This window comes from Bos indicus, chromosome 21, assembly GCF_029378745.1.
Source record: "Bos indicus isolate NIAB-ARS_2022 breed Sahiwal x Tharparkar chromosome 21, NIAB-ARS_B.indTharparkar_mat_pri_1.0, whole genome shotgun sequence".
NCBI lineage: Eukaryota > Metazoa > Chordata > Mammalia > Artiodactyla > Bovidae > Bos > Bos indicus.
Window position 1 is genome coordinate 43303749 of NC_091780.1, and position 16400 is coordinate 43320148.

A 16400-nucleotide genomic window follows, 5' to 3' on the forward strand; every position below is an offset into this window, starting at 1 on the left:
CTTGAATTTATAGACACCCTCCACATTTCTTATATGCCAGCGTCTGTGTGTTTATAAAGATGAACATTAAGCATATCAAATACACTTTGTGTAGGGGAAATCTCTGCTGCTTGTGGGTTTTGTGCAGTGCCTATTGAAGGAGGGCTTTGATAAATTAAAAGCAGACCAGCAGACACTCAAGACTACCAAGGACTTTGAAAGGCAGACCTACATGTTCTATAAATAATGTGGCTAAAAATACTTCTAGAAATTGATATGATAAAAGCACGTGATTTAATTGAAGAGTATTAATGCTAACAAAAGGAAATATAATTTTTACATATGAAAGAATTAGCTACTTACGGAAGGAAGAAATAAAGTAAAAGAGGTTCCTACATTAGAGGCATTTTCCTCCATAGAAAAACGTCAACCTTAGCAACACAGCCGTGTGCATGTTTGTTGTATGTCCACGAAGAAGTGTTCCCCTTATTTGTTCCCTGGTTTACACAATATCTATTTAAAAGCAGCTTAAAATTCAAATGCTGGCTCTTACCAGCCACACTAGCCTGTACTACTTGAGCCCTCCTGTAAATTCAGTGATTATTTGGGCTCTGGCCGGTGTCAGCCTAAGGCTTTTGGGTTGCAAACCTGAATTTGCTGGCTTGAGAGGTTTGAAAGAGGAGAAAGGGGGAAATCAAGAAGGAAAGAACTTCTTGAGACCAAGCAAGTGGTTCTTCTCAAAGCCTTCTAGGACCAGGTTTTCTTCATCTCATACCTTCTGCCCTGCCCTCTTCGAGCAGTCTACATATCAGAGAATGTAGTCACATGTAGCTCACCTTCCCTTGCCAGACAGGCAGGCTCCCCTTTCTCACCTGCATAACCCAAGAGGAGGCCCCCGTCCAGGGTAAGGGCACTGTATTTCTCAGTAAACCATCTGTATCACACACCTACACATTGCTTTTTACTTGAATTCCTTGTCTGCCATTAAGTTGAAGTTAAAAGTCTCTTGCCGAGGCAAATGGGTTTCACTCTCTACCATCTAATATCTGAAAGATTTGTTATTTGACCTCTGCTTAACTCTAACCCCCCATTTCAGGGAGATGGAGTCTTCAGATATTTCCCTCTGTGTTATTTGGACTTTACAGGTACCTTGCAAAGCATCCTCGTCACCAATAGGCTAGATGTTGCGTAACATATTTTCTTTCTGTTATGCCTGTATTGTAGCTTTAGTGAACTGGTCAGTGGCCCCAGTTAGTTTTATGACCTTGGTCATATTTCTTGTATAATTCCTGGTGCCTCAGTTTCTTCATCTATGAAATGGTATGCTGGTAATATGTATCTCACATAGTTATGAGCTCATATGTGTAAATCATTCTTTCTACTTTTTGTGATGATGCATCCATAAAGGATGAAATTTCTTAGTATTATAAGACCAAAGATGTTACATAATAATTGGAAACAGTAACAGGAAGTTTGTTATTACAATTATTTATATACCTGCCTACCTACCCACTTGGCTCATACATAGGTAACTGAAAGCCAGTTTTTTCCACATCCACTATTATCATAAATGGAAGCATAAGCAGTTCTGCATTGATTCACTGATGCTGCCAAATGATGTTAGCTTTATGCTTTAGGTTTGTACAGTGTCATCAATGTCATTTTCAGCTAGGTCCTAATAACAAATTAAAAAGAGATTAAAAGAGACAGAGATATGTCTCTCGGCTTCCAAATCATTAAACAGTTTCTAGGAGTTCCAGTCATTCGCTAACTAATACTTTCTGGCCACTAGGGAATATTCACTACACCTAATTCATTATTTACCATGTGTACTTTAGTGCCTGAAAATCATCATAGAAGTTTTCTTTTAGAAGTACCAATGGCATCCCACTCCAGTACTCTTGCCTGGAAAATCCCATGGACAGAGGAGCCTGGTAGGCTGCAGTCCATGGGGTCGCTAAGAGTCGGACACGACTGAGCAACTTCCCTTTCACTTTTCACTTTCATGCATTGGAGGAGGAAATGGCAATCCACTCCAGTGTTCTTTCCTGGAGAATCCCAGGGACGGGCGAGCCTGGTGGGCTGCTGCCTATGGGGTCACACAGAGTCGGACACAACTGAAGTGACTTAGCAGCAGCAGAGATACTTTTTGTGGTTTTATTTTTTTCTTCAAAGATGATTTTTCTTTAGAGCATTTTTATGTTTTCAGTATCACTATTCATTAAACTACTTTTATGCCCCACTTTCGCTTATTTGGCTATTTTTTTAAAAATATAGTTATTATTGCATTATAGTTAATAATAATATAGTTATTAATAATAACTAAATAATAAATGATAATAACAACACTTTACCATCTGAGCCACCAGGGAAGCCCAAACTAATAATACAGTTATTATTATTTTAAAAATAATAAATAATATTTCCTACTCCAAACAACAGATAGGATTTTGATGGTAATATGTAGCTCATCCTGTGTTTGCCCCAGCCCTGTTCCATCCCCTGCTACCCTTACCTAAGATAGCATGATCCTGAATCCCACATCTCTATCTACTTGCTTTCCTCTGGTAGGAAGGAATATTTTTAATTTTAGTTGCTTTTAACTTCATTAAAAGGTAATCATGCTGCATGTTATCTTTTAGGATTTCTTTTTCACTTAACATGATAATGCCAAGATTCATTCATCTCATGGAGTGTGGCTGTAACTCACTCACTTTGACAATGTGTGATATACCGTTGTATGTCCATGTATTTCACGTAATGCTACTGGCAACACATGAGGTTGGTATTAGGGTCCTGACTTTGCAAATGTGGAAACAGGCACAGGGAGGTTAAATTTTGTGTGTCTAAGGCCACACTTGGTAGAATTTGGTTTTCAATCCGGAACTGTCTGACTAAAGCCCATTCTTTGAACTTCTATGCAAAATTGGTATTTATGGGTATTTACTAAATGCCTTCCCATGGCAGATGACTCAAAGGGAAGAGCAAGACTAAACTAAACATGATTGTTTCTCGGTGGTAGTTTTATTAGTCACAGTCTTCAGCAATTTGGCCAAAATAGCAAATGGCTGTAGCTATTAATGATCTAGAGAGGTGAAAATATTTGTGTTTTTGTTTTACATATTTGTATAATATCAGTGTCAATTTCTTTGCCATGTATCACTTTTATTTATTTATTTCTTAAATTTTATTTTATTTTTTAACTTTACAATATTGTATTGGTTCTGCCATATATCAAAATGAATCCGCCACAGGTATACATGTGTTCCCCATCCTGAGCCCGCCTCCCTCCTCCCTCCCCATACCATCCCTCTGGGTCGTCCCAGTGTACTAGCCCCAAACATCCAGTATTGTACATTGAACCTGGACTGGCGACTCGTTTCATATATGATATTACACATGTTTCAATGCCATTCTCCCAAATCATCCCACCCTCTCCCTCTCCTACAGAGTCCAAAAGACTGTTCTATACATCAGTGTCTCTTTTGCTGTCTCGTACACAGGGTTATTGTTAGCATCTTTCTAAATTCCATATATATGCTTTAGTATACTGTATTGGTGTTTTTCCTTCTGGCTTATCATGTATCACTTTTAAAATTGAAGCTTTTAAAACTTTTTGAGATTATGGAGTCCTGATGATTTTCTTTTATGACCTGGAACTCTAGTCTCTTCTAAAGTTTTGACCTTGAGGAATTTGGTCAGATAAGCTAAGTGCATCTAACATGACAGCACTTAAAAAAAAAAAAAATAAAGCTTTATGCATATTTGTTGTAATAAATGTGTTTCCTAGCCACAATTATAAATATTTCTGAGCTGTTTGCTCTTTAGAGCTTAGTGTATAATTAGTTAAGTGTTATGTATATTACCACATTCATTGGAAGAATGAAACCAAATGTTTGTAATATAATAATATTGTAATATAATGTTTATAACCTGTCAAAGTCATAATTGGTAATAGGCATATGCAGAATAAGAACTTTTTACTTACCCCAAATCCAAGAAAAGCAGATAACCTCTGCCTTCCTAAGTGATAAAACCACTTAGATAAGAGAGTTATTAAAGAACCTTTGTATGTCAAAAACTCTTTGTCACGTTCCACCTCTTCTTATGGGTTCCCAAATGTCTTCTGCTGTCATTGGTCACACAGAAGACAGGCTTTATCCACAGGGTTTAGCTTTATGATTCTCCATTCTCTAAAGTCTTAGGCTTTTAACAGAATGAATTTCTTTATGTGACACCCAGAGTAATGATAGATAGGCCACAGTGCACTGCCCAGGAGAACAGGGAAGGAGGGTGCTGCATATAAAAATGAAAATCCGTCGCTTTGTAGACACAACCGTTTCCTTCTCAGAGCTTGGTCTGGGATGAGAGAAAGGATCAGGGTCTTACGTTTTCAGAAAAAGAAAAAAAAAACAGTTGTGGAATTTATTCTTTTCTTTAAGGCAGTAATGTGATAAATGTGGGATTAGACGTGAGGCAAAATTCTACCTAAGAAAGAGTCAGAGCCCTGGATGGGAGAGACAGGAAGGTGTGAGCCCAGGGACAGAAAGGCAAAAACGGTTCAGGAGTGAGCACACTGTGACAACAAAATGCAGAGAGCACATCAGAGATTTAATGAGGCCAGCTGGCAAAGGGCCCCTTAGAGCTGCGTGTGTGCAGCTTCAATGCCATTGGCTGAAAAACATTGCTTTTTAACAGTGACCCTTCAGAGAGAGAGAAAAAAAAAAATAATTCCTTAATCATATGTTCCTTGTACCCCGTAACGAAATTCATTATTCTAAAGACTCAAATTGGGAGAAATTATCCATTACCAGTTAAAGGAGGCTGCAGCACTGGACTGGGTCCAGAACCAGCCTAGGAAGGATAAGTTTAGACCAGCCAAGAGGCTCTGTCACTGACAAGAATGAGTGGAATAGATATGGTAACCTTCTCAATGACCGATGTCCCAAATTTGGTTACTAATTTAAATTTGACCAAGCACTTTATGCATGTTATTATATTTAAACCTTACCCTACCAATTTAAGTTGAAAATTGTGATCACCTTCTTATGTGTGTTTTTATTTATTTTTATGAGTGAAGAACTTGAAATACAGAAAGTTAATGTGAATTCAAACAGTAACCAGCAGTGAAGACAGAGAAAAAGCCATGGGCTTTAGGTTCAAATTTTAGTTCTGTCATTTGCTGACCCTTAAATACACTGAAACCTTGTTTTACCATAAATTAAAGGTTAGCAAACATTTTCTGTCAAAAAGCAGATAATACAGTCTCTGTCACAGTTCAACTCTGCTGTGCTGTGCTAAGTCAGTTCAGTGTGTTAGATTCTTTGCGACCCTGTGGACCATAGCCTACCAGGGTCCTCCGTCCATGGGATTCTCTAGTCAAGAATACTGGAATGGGTTGCTCTGCCCTCCTGCAGGGGATCTTCCCAACCTAAGGATCAACCCGAGTCTCTTATGTCTCCTGCACTGGCAGGTGGGTTCTTTACCACTTGTGCCACCAGGGAAGCCCATTCAACTCTGCTATTGTAGTGTAAAAGCAGCCACAGACAATATGTAAATGAATATATATGGTGTGTTCAATAAAACTAACTTACTAAACTGTTTACAAGAGCAGTTGGTGAGCTAGATTTGACCAGCAGACTTTAGTTTCCTGACCCTGTTCTAGATTACAAAAATTACCAAAAACATGGTGATGGGTGCCATCTGCATGCTAGAACTGCAATAGGAGGAACAAAACATTCTTTTAATAACTGTGACAATGACAGCCAGTACTTACTGAGCGCTCGTAGAAGGCGAGTCACAGTTCCTAATTTTTTCCATTCACTTATTTAACACTCATCACAGTCTTGAGACAGTTGGTTTATTATCCCCTATTTATGGATGAGAAAACTGAGGCAGGGAAAATTGAAGTTACTCAAGATCATACTGTTAGTCAAGGATAGAGCCAATAGGCCAATAGTCAGACCTAGAAAGTTTGTTCCTGAATCTGCCACTACTTTGTAGACTCATTAGTCCCTGGGTCAAAGAACTATTTCTGGAAGAGAAAAACACATTAATTTGTAGCTTGATCTGTTGTTCCTTCCATTTCTGATTACGTGGATAGCCATCTATAGGATGTTGGGTTGTAACCCCATCAGGAGTTATAACCCCTGGCTATAACCTGAAATCAACCCCCATAAGCAGAGGGCAGGAAAAGAGAAGAAAGAAGCTGACCACTCCAGATTGGTAGTTGGCAATTTTAATAAGAAAGGAAACAGGAGGTTTGTCATGGGCAGCTATGAGACAAATAGATTTCCATACCTGCCAGAATCTTAAAGGTTTATATAGAGGCTTGACCTGAGTTCAGTCATATATGGAGCCCATTTAGTCTTGTCACCCACTCTTATCTCAAGGCCTTGTCCTTGGGACAGCTTCTAAGAGAGACAGGGGTGGAGAAGAGGAGTCTGCTTGCCTAGGTTCAGCTTGAAGGTCAAATGGATAGTCATGCAAGTGAGTCACTGTTTTAAATTTTGGAAGTTAGAATTTTTAGAGTAGGGTTTTTAGCAGAATTTCAAATTAACTAGGAAGTTTGCAGCGTTACTAAGTAATTAGCTGAAAGGGAATATCACTGATGTACTTTTACAAAATAGATAAATAAAAGAGCTAAACACAGTTCACATGGTTTAAGAAGTATTTTCCCAAATCTCACTCTGTCATTTCCAGAAATAAAAATAGAACCAATCTAGCCAAGAGATTTAGAGGGAATTTCCCATGTCCACTATAATCAATCTCAAATGGCACCACAAATAATCACACTTCCTGTGTCCTTCAAAACTCTCAATATTAGGAGGTAAGGTTGAGGGACAGAAGAGAATATGCTGGAATTTTGAGATATGAGGAAGGAGGCCATGTGCCCTATAGGATCATCTCTGCTGCTTTGTCCTAGAGCCATTCATTACAAACTTGGTAATGATGCTGTTGGCAAAGCTGCAAACAAAGAATTACAGTAATTCAATCTGGCTGTAACAAAAGCTTGTAAAATGCCTTCAAAATCAACAGACCTCAGACAGGATTTAATCCTTTCTATGTGTCTTAAATGCTTTTTTATAAAGCAGTTATATTAACCATATATGTTCATAAAAAAATACTGAAATCAGCTTTTATCAGATATTTTCCCCCACTGTATATATAAAAAAAAATCCATCATCTAACACTTCTTTGGAAGTAATTTTAAGTAATTAGATACAATCCAGAATTGCCTTGTAAAGAGAAAAACATTGGCTGGATTAAGGTTGAAGTTCAAAGATAGCTTTAAATAAATGTTATTCACACTAACCATCGGGGTAGTGGGAAGACCCACAGGAAATTTTTACAGGCAATCCCAGTGTAAGCCTTCTAAAGTAAAGAAAATGGAGTAACTAAGGCCTAATTCATTCTGAGTACACCTTTTTCTAAAAGACACTGAATGATTCCTAAAGTGGGGCATTTTGCCTCTGAGTTAAAGATGCAGAGAGGTAGCTATGTACTCATTTCATATGTGTCATTTGTATTATTGCTCTCATATATGACTCAGATGGTAAAGAGTCTGTCTGCAGTGTGGGACACCTGGATTCGATCCCTGGGTTGGGAAGATTCCCTGGAGAAGGAAATGGCAACCTACTCCAGTATTCTTGACTGGGAAATGCCATGGACACAGGAGTCTGGCAGGCTACAGTCTATAGAGTTGCAAAGAGTGGAACATAACTGAGTGACTAACACACAAGAAGGCTGAGATGGTAATCTAGAAAGATGACAGATATGTCACCTGTCCTTACGTTATTGCTGCCTGCTGCTGCTAAGTCACTTCAGTCGTGTCCGACTCTGTGCGACTCCATAGATGGCAGCTCACCAGGCACCCTGTCCCTGGGATTCTCCAGGCAAGAATACTGGAGTGGGTTGCCATCTCCTTCTCCAATGCATGAAAGTGAAAAGTGAAAGTGAAGTCGCTCAGTCTTGTCCAACTCTTCACGACTCCATGGACTACAGCCTGTAAGGCTCCTCCATCCATGGGATTTTCCAGGCAAGAGTACTGGAATGGGGTGCCATTGCCTTCTCCTTATTGCTGCCTAGAAAACCACAAATAACCATCTTTAGGCTCTGAAACCACAGTGATGAATATTTCTGTTCTTACTTTATTTCTTCAGTTCAGTTCAGTCTCTAAGTTGTGTCCAACTCTATGACCCCATGAACCACAGCACACCAGGGCTCCCTGTCCATCACCAATTCCCAGAGTCCACCCAAACCCATATCCATTTTTGGTGGTGCCATCCAACCATCTCATCCTCTGTCGTCCCCTTCTCCTCCTGCCCTCAATCTTTCCCAGCATCAGGGTGTTTTCAAATGAGTCAGCTCTTTGCATCAGGTGGCCAAAGGATTGGAGTTTCAGCTTCAGCATCAGTCCTTCCAATGAACACCCAGGACTGGGCTCCTTTAGGATGGACTGGTTGGATCTCCTTGCAGTCCAAGGGACTCTCAAGAGTCTTCTCCAACACCACAGTTCAAAAGCATCAATTCTTCTGTTCTCAGTTTTCTTTATAGTCCAACTCTCACATCCATACATGACCACTGGAAAAACCATAGCTTTGACTAGACAGACCTTTGTGGACAAAGTAATGTCTCTGCTTTTTAATATGCTGTCTGCTGCTGCTGCTGCTAAGTCACTTCAGGCATGTCCAACTCTGTGTGACCCCATGGATGGCAGCCCACCAGGCTCCTCTGTCCCTGGGATTCTCCAGGCAAGAACACTGGAGTGGGTTGCCATTCCTGCTCCAATGCCTGAAAATAAAAAATGAAAGTAAAGTCTGTCAGTCATGTCCGACTCTTCGCGACCCCATGGACTGCAGCCTACCAGGCTCCTCCATTCATGGGATTTTTCCAGGCAAGAGTACTGGAGTGGGTTGCCATTGCCTTCTCCAATATGTTGTCTAGGTTGGTCGTAACTCGCCTTCCAAGGAGTAAACATCTTTTAATTTCATGGCTGCAATCACCATCTGCAGTGATTGTGGAGCCCCCCAAAATAAAGTCTGACACTGTTTCCACTTGTTTCCCCATCTATTTGCCATGAAGTGATGGGACCAGATGCCATGATGTTAGTTTTCTGAATGTTGAGCTTTAAGCCAACTTTTTCACTCTCCTCTTTCATTTTCATCAAGAGGCTCTTTAGTTCTTCTTCACTTTCTGCCATAAGGGTGGTGTCATCTGCATATCTGAGGTTACTGATATTTCTCCCAGCAATCTTGATTCCAGCCTGTGCTTCCTCCAGCCCAGCATTTCTCATGATGTACTCTGCATCTAAGTTAAATAAGCAGGGTGACAATATACAGCCTTAACATTATTTAAATATTATTTTAATTGTTAATAAACTCAAATTAGGAAGAAACTGGGAGTACACAATTGTAGAATTGCCCTTCATGTAGATACGGTTGAAGCAGTGAATTTGATCCACTGCAGTGTAGAAGCCTAAATGTGTGGGTTCAAGATGCTTGAGTTTATCCTGTTTCTACCTATTTCTAATCCATGATTTTTCTTAAAACCCCAGGATTCTTATCTATAAAATAGACAGAGTAATAACACCTAACCTCATAGAGTGGCTATGAGTATTAAATGATATATGAAAGTTCTTTAAAATAGAGCCTGCCTGATGGGAACTCAATACATATTAGCTATCAACATTATAATTACTATAGCATAAACTTGTCCTTCTTAAAAGGCATTTATTTTAAAACAGTTTTTAGTATCTACAATAGATAACATAAGTGGTAAATAGTAAATGGAGACCTTTCCATGGGTTTCAATTACTTCAGAATGAGTTGTATGATCGTTAGGAACTGAATTATCTATTAGTTGCATCATTTACCTATTACTATGTAGGTAAGGATCTAGATCTGATAGAGTGCCTGACGAACTATGGAATGAGGTTCGTGACATTGTACAGGAGACAGGGATCAAGACCATCTCCATAGAAAAGAAATGCAAAAAAGCAAAATGGCTGTCTGGAGAGGCCTTACAAATAGCCGTGAAAAGAAGAGAAGCGAAAAGCAAACGAGAAAAGGAAAGATATAAACATCTGAATGCAGAGTTCCAAAGAATAGCAAGAAGAGATAAGAAAGCCTTCTTCAGTGATCAATGCAAAGAAATAGAGGAAAACAACAGAATGGAAAAGACTAGGGATCTCTTCAAGAAAATCAGAGATACCAAAGGAACATTTCATGCAAAGATAGTCTCGATAAAGGACAGAAATGGTATGGACCTAACAGAAGCAGAAGATATTAAGAAGAGATGGCAAGAATACACAGAAGAACTGTACAAAAAAGATCTTCACAACCCAGATAATCACGATGGTGTGATCACTGACCTAGAGACATCCTGGAATGTGAAGTCAAGTGGGCCTTAGAAAGCATCACTACGAACAAAGCTAGTGGAGGTGATAGAATTCCAGTTGAGCTATTCCAAATCCTGAAAGATGATGCTGTGAAAGTGCTGCACTCAATATGCCAGCAAATTTGGAAAAGTCAGCAATGGCCACAGGAGTGGAAAAAGTGAGTTTTCATTCCAATCCCAAAGAAAGGCAATGCCAAAGAATGCTCAAACTACCACGCAATTGCACCCATCTCACACGCTAGTAAAGTAATGCTCAAAATTCTCCAAGCCAGGCTTCAGCAATATGTGAACCGTGAACTTCCTGATGTTCAAGCTGGTTTTAGAAAAGGCAGAGGAACAAGAGATCAAATTGCCAACATCCGCTGGGTCATGGAAAAAACAAGAGAGTTCCAGAAAAGCATCTATTTCTGCTTTATTGACTATGCCAAAGCCTTTGACTGTGTGGATCACAATAAACTGTGGGAAATTCTGAAAGAGGGGAATACCAGACCACCTGATCTGCCTCTTGAGAAATTTGTATGCAGGTCAGGAAGCAACAGTTAGAACTGGACATGGAACAACAGACTGGTTCCAAATAGGAAAAGGAGTACGTCAAGGCTGTATATTGTCACCCTGTTTATTTAACTTATATGCAGAGTACATCATGAGAAACGCTGGACTGGAAGAAACACAAGCTGGAATCAAGATTGCTGGGAGAAATATCAATAACCTCAGATATGGAGATGACACCACCCTTATGGCAGAAAGTGAAGAGGAACTCAAAAGCCTCTTGATGAAAGTGAAAGTGGAGAGTGAAAAAGTGGGCTTAAAGCTCAATATTCAGAAAACGAAGATCATGGCATCCGGTCCCATCACTTCATGGGAAATAGATGGGGAAACAGTGGAAACAGTGTCAGACTTTATTTTTCTGGGCTTCAAAATCACTACAGATGGTGACTGCAGCCATGAAATTAAAAGATGCTTACTCCCTGGAAGGAAAGTTATGACCAACCTAGATAGCATATTCAAAAGCAGAGACATTACTTTGCCAACAAAGGTCCATCTAGTCAAGGCTATGGTTTTTCCTGTGGTCATGTATGAATGTGAGAGTTGGACTGTGAAGACGGCTGAGAGCCAAAGAATTGGTGCTTTTGAACTGTGGTGTTGGAGAACACTCTTGAGAGTCCCTTGGACTGCAAGGAGATCCAACCAGTCCATTCTAAAGGAGATCAGATCAGTCCTGGATGTTCTTTGGAAGGAATGATGCTAAAGCTGAAACTCCAGTACTTTGGCCACCTCATGCGAAGAGTTGACTCATTGGAAAAGACTCTGATGCTGGGAGGGATTGAGGGCAAGAGGAGAAGGGGACGACAGAGGATGAGATGGCTGGATGGCATCACTGACTCAGTGGATGTGAGTCTGAGTGAACTCCGGGAGTTGGTGATGGTCAGGGAGGCCTGGCGTGCTGCAATTCATGGGGTCGCAAAGAGTCGGACACGACTGAGCCACTGATCTGATCTGATGTAGGTAAGGAAGGCCACAAGAAAGTTGTTTTCCTTTCAAGACTAGAAAAAAAAAAGGAGGTAGTCAGCAGACCTCCTAAGTTTGCGCTCTGACCTATGGACTGGACAGCTTTTCTAGGGTGCAGAAAACTAGATCCCAGATTATCAAACATGGGTCTCCACATTGGGCTACTTTATAGATTTTGTGCAAGGTAGTGATTCTTGGAGGGCATTTTCTTCTCTACTTTCTGTCTCCCTGACTCTTTTGTAAACACCCCTTTATAGCTTCATCATATTTCTCACAGATCATTGGTCTACAGATATATACATACCCCTACATACACAGCCCCACATACACAATTAGACTTTCATTTAAGGAAACAAACAAAACTTCTTTTTTTTCCCCAATGTTCATGTTGAATTGTCAACCATCTTTCTATAGTTTTTCCATATCATTCTTTTATAATTTAACTAACCAATGATATTCATTGATTATCCTCACTAGGTTCTGTTAGTTGGCAATATTACCATCTAGGATTTTCAACTGTGTAATCTCACCAACTAATTTCTCTTCTCCTTGCCTATTATTGTAAATTTGGGCTCTTTAATGAAAAAAAATTCTCTTCAGCTGTAGCATTCTGTGATTCTGCACTAGCCATCTTTTTTCCATCATTAAATTTATTCAATTGCAGGTGCCATTTAATTCCTCTAAACAATACTTTGGCTTTGGCATAAAATTACTGGTATATAATTAACTTTATATACCAGGATTCATGTTTGTGTCATTGAAAATGCCAGCTTAGAAGGACAAAAGCATCTTTTGAACCCAAGTTGCAATGTCGTTACCTTTGTCACCATGGGTGTTGTCCCTTGGTACCCATTTTCTTTCTAATATTATAGTGTCTTTATAATTTGAATAGAGATACTGCATAAAATGTAAAGGTAAACATCTTCCTAGTTATGAATTTAGTCAGGATGCTGGCACAGGTAACATGTTTTGTTGATTTAAAAGTAGAAAGAAATATATCAGTAAAGTACTGGTGCAGCTAGTATTATTAATATAACTATATTCATTCTCATACTTTCAATAATTTCTTTTGGCATTTGCATTTATTTTATAAGAATATGAAAAATATTTCAGAATTCCTTACACAAATTTTTTTATTGTTCAACCTCCATTTTTTCATACCATAGTTTTTTATTGAAAAAAATTATTCTGAGTACTGATTATTAGATTATCTTCTAATAATTTTTATAGAAAAAGTGCATTCTTGGTATATTCCCCAAACCGTTGCATGTCTCAAGATATATTTTTCTTGGCCTCACATACAAACAATACTTGGCTGAATTAAAAATTTTGTTATGGGTTGTGTAATCTTTTGCCATCAAAACTTCTAATGATTCTTTTGGCATTTGTGGTCGTAAAGGTGAAGTCTCATTTTTGTGGCCACATAGTAACTTTGTTCTTCACTTGTATGTGATAGAGTGTTAATCTCTTCATTTCTTCCTCTGAGAGCTTGGTGAGTCCTACTTGATTTTGAAAAGTTAAATTCTGCTTTAGATCAGCAAAGTTTTCCTACTATTTGATTATCATTGTTTCTTCATATGTTTGGTAGTTTCCCTTGGGCTCAACTGGTAAAGAGTCCGCCTGCAGTGTGGGAGACCCGGGTTTGATCTCTGGATTGGAAAGATCCCTGGAGAAGGGAAAGGCTACCCACTCCAGTATTCTGGCCTGGAGAATTCCATGGACTGTATAGTCCATGGGGTCGTAAAGAGTCAGACACTCGCTTTTACTTTGGCGGTTTAGTTGCTAAGTCGTGTCCAGCTCTTGGAGACCCCATAGACTGTAGCCCACCAGGCTCCTCTGTCCATGGGATATACCAAACAAGAATACTGGAATGGGTTGCCATTTTCTTCTCCAGGGGATCTTCCTGACCCAGGGATTGAACCCAGGTCTCCTGCATCATAGGCAGATTCTTTACCAACTGAGCCACCAGGGAAGCTTTATGTTTAGTTCCCTCCTTTTTGATGTCCTGTTCTGTATATACTGGTGAGCCTACATTGACACATCGTTAACCTAGAGTCATGAGTTTATGTTACAGTTACGTTGTACATTCTGTGGGTCTGGACAAATGTATAATGACATGTCCATCAACATCCTGAGTAATTTCTCTGCCTTAAAAATCCTATTCATTCCTCATCCCCCATTCCCCACCCCAACCTCAGGAAACCCTTGGTCTTTTCATTCCTCATACTTTTGCCTTTTCCAAAATTTCGTATAGTTCTATCATAGTATGTAGCCCTTTCAGATTAGCGTCTATCACTTAATGATATACATTAAAAATTTCTCCATGTCTTTTCATGACTTAATAAGTCTTTCTTTTTGGCACTGAATAAGATTCTATTGTCTGCAGGTACCATCGTTTATTAATTAATTCATCTACTAAGCTACATCTTGGTTGTTTCCAAACTTCTGTAATTATAAATAAAGCTGTTATAAACATCCATGTGCAGTTTATTGTGGGAATAAAACTTTTCAGCTCCTTTGGGTAACTACCAAGGAGTGTGATTGCTGGATCATATGGTAAGAGTGTAATCATATGGTAATCATATGGTAATAAGTTTTGTAAGAAACTCCCAGAAAGTGTTGGTACCATTTTGCACTCATACCAGCAATGAATGAGAGCTCTTGTTTCTCCATAACCTCATCAGCATTTGGTGTTGTGTGTTCCAGATTTTGGGCATTCTAATAGGTGTATGATGATAGTTCATTATTGTTTTAAGTGTATAAACGTGTTAAGAGTAGGAACTTTTAAAACATTTTTTATTGAAGTATAGCTGATTTACAATGCTATTCTAGTTTCGGGTATACAACAAAGGGATTCAATTGTAGATAGATAGTTTCTATTATAGTTTATTACGAAATACTGAGTATCATTCCCTGGGCCATACAGTGAATTCTCATTGGTTATCTCTTTCATATATAGTAGTCTGTATCTGTTAATCCCAAACTCCTAATTTATACCTCCCGCTTTGGTAGCTATAAGATTGTTTTCTGTCTGTGAGTCTATTTCTGTTTAGTAAATAAGCTCATTTTTATCATTTTTATAGATTCTACATATAAGTGATATCATATGATATTTGTCTTTCTCTGTCTGGCTTTCTTCACTTAGTATGATAATTTCTAGGTCCATCCAGGTAGGAAGTATCTTGAAGTTTTTGTTTTTTTGCATACCCTTCACAGTAACACAGACATTGCTTTAGGGTTGCTAGATACTAAAGAAGTACTTAGCAGATTGTAGAATTTCATCACAAGATGGTATTTGAGGTCATTTGGCTAGCTCAACCTCCTTTTTCCCAAGACGAGAAAACCAAGTCTCTGATAAATTAAATCATTCACCCAAGACCACACAACCAGAGCCAGATGGCAGCCCTTATCTCCTAAATCCTAATCCAGGCCATAGTCCAATAATACCAAGTGGATGATTTTATGAGTCATCACTGATGCCTTTGTAATTTTCACATCTTAATTTTTCCTCTGTAAAATAGACAAAGTAAACCCATCTCATTCGACAAATAGAAATTAAAAATGATCATTACAACGAACATTGTGATTGGCAGGAAATGTAGAAACACTAATACTATGAAGTACTGTTTTAAACAGTATTACAAATAAGTATGACAACAAACCAAGGCTCTTCTGGCATTGGAACTCAGAGACTAACCATCTTGACCTGCAACATCTTCTCCTTTCCAGGGGCTTTACTCTCAGGAGTTCAACTCAGTATGGAGTTTGCTATCATTTTTTCCCTTGTGTTTGTGTTTCACGTCCATATGAGGAGTTTAAGGAGCCTTACACACATTACCTCATTAATCTTCCCCAAACCTCTTTAAGATAGAGTGGAGGCATAAATCATTATTCCTGTCTGGCAAAAAGATGGCCTAACATCTCTTTTAATTTTCCTGACACTCCAAATTGTTGATTAAATATAATATTTTCTTCCCCAAGGATATTTTTCTCTCTTTTTAAGTTTAATGTCATCAAGGTAAGTAAAACCAGATAGAGAGGGCTGATGTTAGAAGCTCATTTGAGAAGCACAGGATAATGCTGCTAGGTCACTTCAGTCGTGTCCAACTCTGTGCAACCACATAGACGGCAGCCCACCAGGCTCCTCCATCCATGGGATTTTCCAGGCAAGAGTACTAGAGTGGGGTGCAATTGCCTTCTCCGGCACAGGATAATAGGCTCCTCCTATTATCCTGTGCTGGCTCCTCCTTGTCCTATGCTCTCCTCATTTTCTAAAAAATGCCCCTCTTTGTTGCTGCTCATCATGACAGGAGAAATGTCCTCTAGAGCCTGGAGAGATGTTTGAAACAAATTCACTTCTTTACCTATCAGCCAAGACTACCAGCAAGAGAACCAATGGATCCATTCAACTATGTCATCCTAACTGTCTATAATATAAACTCTGGTATAACAGACTTCACAGTTTTACAAAAGCAACACTGGAAGTTAAATTTACAGCCTTGTGTACTTGGCTT

At 39.1% G+C, this 16400-nt stretch overlaps 1 protein-coding gene across 4 annotated transcripts in view; it reads left to right on the forward strand.

The window, feature by feature from the left end:
- Positions 1-16400, forward strand: part of AKAP6 (A-kinase anchoring protein 6) — a 501454-nt gene that overhangs the window by 418296 nt on the left and 66758 nt on the right. The window lies entirely within an intron of this gene.